We start from the raw sequence: 5,000 nt of genomic DNA, 5'->3' as shown, positions 1-5,000 counted from the left end.
GGGATTCAGTGCTGGGCTCTTTCCTGTTCGCTCGCCGCTACTAGGGAAATCCTTGTTAGTTTCTTTTCCTCCGCTTACTAATATGCTTAAATTCGGCGGGTGATCCTCCCTGATCTGAGGCCAACGATAAAAATTCGAGGCAGACGCGATATCCGTACGCGACGTCCCTTATTATATTTTTGACGACGACGAACCGACGGACCGCGCGCGCAAGCAAGCAAGCGCGCACGGCGGCCGGTCGTCGTCGCGGGACGCCCTTCGGACGTCGAGTCCGCCTACCGTACACCACCCCCACCGTCGCGATCATCGCGCGTCGCAGAGCGAGTGCGCGTGCGCGAGGCGCGCGCGTCGCGAGTCCTTAGAGGTCTCTAGACGCGCGCACGCACAACGCAACGCTGCACACACAACACGCGTTGCGCGATGAACGACGACGATGACGATGATGATGATTATGATGATACGAGCGTAAACGAAAATCTCGACACGCATACGCGAGCGCGAGTACTTTTCGTTAGCGATCGATCGTCCGGCCCTTTCGGTATCGGTCCGTATCGATACGATAATATAACGTTCGCACTGGAACGACGACGCGTATCACCGACATAATACGGATGCGTAGCGACGACGAGCGGTGAACTCTCTCGCATCGGGCTAGGCGCGCGCGCACATGAACATCACGTAATGTTTACTTACATATGTTTGTGTGTGCGTTACGCTTGCCGCGCAAGAAAACATTCACCGCCTGCCGGTCGCATCCGTCGGAGACGCGTCGTCTGTGCTTCCGATATATTTTATTATATCGTATACACGAACCGATGAGCTCGGACGAAGACCGCACTACGAAGACTCGCGTCTTAGCGATGCGTGTAATCTTTTCACACTCGTTTCATATTCAATACAATTCGATATATTTAAACGGACCGTAAACGCGCTCCGCGCGTACGCGGACGTGAGGGGTGCAGCACCCCGCCGTCCGTCGTCCGTCGCGAAGAACGTTCAACGGAAACCGTCAATTGTTCGAAAGAGCGCGCGCCCGCTCGCCCGCGCGCGGTAGTGCGGCAGCGGCAGCGCGACGACAGCGACGGCGGATAGTGAGAGAGAGAGAGTGAGAGCCGCGGCGGCGCGGACGAGAGACTCTTATTAGAGATCGTCCCATCGCACCGTCCGCGAGCTCGTTCATCACCCCCCACCAACCCGCCGCCGCCGCGTCGCGCGTCACCGCCGCGCGCATCGACCGGCGCGAGCGCACGTAGCGCGCGTTCTACACCGAACAGTGTGGTTTTTATATTTTAACAGCCGGCCCTCAGACAGGAGTGGTCCTGGATATTTCTCCACGGACCGCAATGTGCGTTCGAAATGTCGATGTTCAAATGTGTCCTGCAGTTCACACTATGACGCGCAGTTAACTGCGTTCTTCATCGACCCGCGAGCCAAGTGATCCACCGTCCAGGGTAATGGTTTTTTCTTAATGTTGTTATTACTTACGGTAGCGGCCTACGGCTCTCGCCGTCGGCCACTTGATTGTCCGTTTTTATGTATTAACGTCGAAAGTTGGTCGAATTCATGTGCGCCGAGGCGTTCATAAAGAAACGGCACCGAAAAAGCTTAACGCCCCGACGCGAATCCTTTAGAATGATGAACGACGACGACCCGCGCACCCCCCAACGAGCTGGCGTGACGCACGACATTGTCATCTTTCTAACCGCTTAAATTTCGTTTTGTATAGCGCCAACCGACAATAAAGGGCCTGAGCTAGGCAGTGGGGATTTTCACCGCTTCGAACGCTCCGTTTGGTATGCCCCGGTCGGCGCTCGTCTCTCGGCGTTTTTCCGCCACCCGGCCGCTTCGACGGCGGCGGAGGCAGCGGCGGCGGTAGCACTTTCGACGAATGCCACCACCGCCACCGGCCACCGCCACGGCGCCGTCGCCGCTGCGCCGTTAGGCGTAATAGACGCTAGAGACAATTATTTCACATTTTATTTTTTATACATATATACAAACACGCACACACACACGCACGCACACGCGCGCGCGCTCGTCCGCATTAGATACGAACAGCAGCGCGCGCGTACGTACATATATATGTATATATGTCGTATATATATATATCATTATGGATGTATTACATATATATATGTGTAAACACGGTATGTACGAAGTCGTCGTCGTCGTCGTCGTCGTCGTCGCAACAGCAACAACAGCAACAGCGGCGCAACAACGTTCGTGAACATATCACGCGTCTCGCACACATACACACACGTTAATGATCCTTCCGCAGGTTCCCCTACGGAAACCTTGTTACGACTTTTACTTCCTCTAAATGATCAAGTTTGGTCAACTTCCCAGCAACGCCGACGGCCGTGAAGCCACCGCGTGTCGGTCCGAAGACCTCACTAAATCATTCAATCGGTAGTAGCGACGGGCGGTGTGTACAAAGGGCAGGGACGTAATCAACGCGAGCTTATGACTCGCGCTTACTAGGAATTCCTCGTTTATGGGGGATAATTGCAAACCCCAATCCCCAGCACGAAGGAGTTTCAACGGGTTGCCCGGGCCTCTAGGCCAGGGAGAACATGCTGATTCCTTCAGTGTAGCGCGCGTGCGGCCCAGGACATCTAAGGGCATCACAGACCTGTTATTGCTCAATCTCGTGCGGCTCGAAGCCGCCGGTCCCTCTAAGAAGAATTTTAATACGTCGCCAGTGAGTTGCGCCACCGGAGCGGCGCACACCTAAATGACGACGCCTATTTAGCAGGCTAGAGTCTCGTTCGTTACCGGAATTAACCAGACAAATCGCTCCACCAACTAAGAACGGCCATGCACCACCACCCACCGAATCAAGAAAGAGCTGTTAATCTGTCAATCCTTCCGGTGTCCGGGCCTGGTGAGATTTCCCGTGTTGAGTCAAATTAAGCCGCAGGCTCCACTCCTGGTGGTGCCCTTCCGTCAATTCCTTTAAGTTTCAGCTTTGCAACCATACTCCCCCCGGAGTCCAAAATCTTTGGTTTCCCGGAAGCTGCCCGCCGAGCCATCGTAGTAACGTCGGCGGATCGCTAGATGACATATTTACGGTTAGAACTAGGGCGGTATCTAATCGCCTTCGAACCTCTAACTTTCGTTCTTGATTGATGAAAACACCTTTGGCAAATGCTTTCGCTGATGTTCGTCTTGCGACGATCCAAGAATTTCACCTCTAACGTCGCAATACGAATGCCCCCAGTTATCCCTATTAATCATTACCTCGGAGTTCTGAAAACCAACAAAATAGAACCGAGATCATATTCTATTATTCCATGCACGAAATATTCAAGCAGCATTTTGAGCCCGCTTTGAGCACTCTAATTTGTTCAAAGTAAAATTGTCGGCCCATCTCGACACTCACCGAAGAGCACCGCGATAGGATTTTGATATTGAACCGCCGTTTTACCGACGGCTCACCGACGATATGCTCCGCAGACGTGTCAGTATCACCGCGGATGCGGTGCACCGACAGCGCGGCGCACAAATGCAACTACGAGCTTTTTAACCGCAACAATTTTAGTATACGCTATTGGAGCTGGAGTTACCGCGGCTGCTGGCACCAGACTTGCCCTCCAATTGTTCCTCGTTAAAATATTTAAAGTGTACTCATTCCGATTACGAGGCCTCGTAAGAGTCCCGTATCGTTATTTTTCGTCACTACCTCCCCGTGCCGGGAGTGGGTAATTTGCGCGCCTGCTGCCTTCCTTGGATGTGGTAGCCGTTTCTCAGGCTCCCTCTCCGGAATCGAACCCTGATTCCCCGTTACCCGTGACAACCATGGTAGTCGCAGAAACTACCATCGAAAGTTGATAAGGCAGACATTTGAAAGATGCGTCGCCGGTGCTGGACCATGCGATCGGCAAAAGTTATCCAGATTCATCAAAATTAACGACTTCGGACGCGAGGCCCTCCGTCGATTGGTTTTGATCTAATAAAAGCACTCATCCCATCACTGGTCAGAGTTCTGATTGCATGTATTAGCTCTAGAATTACCACAGTTATCCAAGTAACCGAGGTAAGATCTAAGGAACCAAAACTGATATATTGAGCCATTCGCGGTATCGCCTTAATACGGCTTGCACTGAGACATGCATGGCTTAATCTTTGAGACAAGCATATAACTACTGGCAGGATCAACCAGGGAGCTAGCTAGAGCTAACACACACCAACACCGCACATACGAGAGATATGAGGGTGATGATGATATGATAGACGTGTGACAAGCGACGCGTCGGACGTTCGAAACGCCGTGACGCGCCGGTGCCTAGGTAGCTTTTTGCGTGCGTGCGTGCGTGCGTATTTATTACAATACACACACAACACCACACCGCAACAACAAAATGAATTCGTTTTTCTATCTGTTCACGGAGGAAAATGTATATCTCAACACTCGCCTCGCGTTCGTCCAGATTTACTTTGGACGCGGCATCGCGTCCGATTCATCGGAACGTTCTTTGACGAGACACATACAAATCTTCACTTTTATAAAATATCGTTTCGCAAAACGAACAATGACCGATTTCCAGCCCGGTTTTAGAGAGATCCGAAATCCTTGATTTATATATCATGATCGACCGTCGCGCGACTAGCGCGCGACGAGCTCGTTGATGCGATGCGTTAAGGGCCGCCCCGAAGTCGACTCGGGAGCCCAACGCCGTTCGCGTTAATTAAACGAGACGTTCTCTTACGCCTTCCGCTCTTACATAACGGAGACGTCGTCCGACACAGTTTACGGTGTGTTGTTGTGGGGAGATGATCCCCTTTTTCTTCCCTCCTCCCCGCCGCCGCTGTGTCGTTCGTGCGTTTGTCGGTTATAGAAGTTTCAGTTTCGGGCGTTCTCGTTGGTGGCGCGCGTTGTTTGTGTATCGGTGTTATTAGTTTTGTTCGATTCGCGCGCGTTTTCTAAGAATAATTTTTAAATTTTTTTTTTTTTTATTAAAAAAAAAAAAAAAAAACTAAATCTAAAAAAAACGCAATCT

General features: G+C 51.7%; 3 non-coding genes across 3 annotated transcripts in view; all 3 read right to left on the bottom strand.

The window, feature by feature from the left end:
- The window catches only part of LOC137929231 (large subunit ribosomal RNA), a 4,034-nt gene extending 3,911 nt beyond the window's left edge, over window positions 1-123 (bottom strand). Inside the window, exon 1 of the ribosomal RNA XR_011108795.1 lies at window positions 1-123. This exon is cut by the window's left edge and continues 3,911 nt beyond it. This is a non-coding gene — a ribosomal RNA (large subunit ribosomal RNA).
- A 1,174-nt stretch (window positions 124-1,297) lies between these two features.
- On the bottom strand, window positions 1,298-1,454 carry LOC137929215 (5.8S ribosomal RNA). Its single transcript, XR_011108780.1, has one exon. It is a non-coding gene; the product is annotated as a 5.8S ribosomal RNA (ribosomal RNA).
- Window positions 1,455-2,261: 807 nt separating this feature from the next.
- On the bottom strand, window positions 2,262-4,165 carry LOC137929224 (small subunit ribosomal RNA). The gene has a single exon (XR_011108788.1). It is a non-coding gene; the product is annotated as a small subunit ribosomal RNA (ribosomal RNA).
- Between the last annotated feature and the right edge of the window lie 835 nt (window positions 4,166-5,000).

The sequence above is a fragment of the Battus philenor genome, unplaced genomic scaffold, assembly GCF_028537555.1.
Source record: "Battus philenor isolate CCGP_79_NKW_IND1 unplaced genomic scaffold, ilBatPhil1.0.hap1 SCAF_45, whole genome shotgun sequence".
NCBI lineage: Eukaryota > Metazoa > Arthropoda > Insecta > Lepidoptera > Papilionidae > Battus > Battus philenor.
Note: the sequence above shows the minus strand (reverse complement) of the source record. Positions and strands in the feature narration are given on the sequence as shown.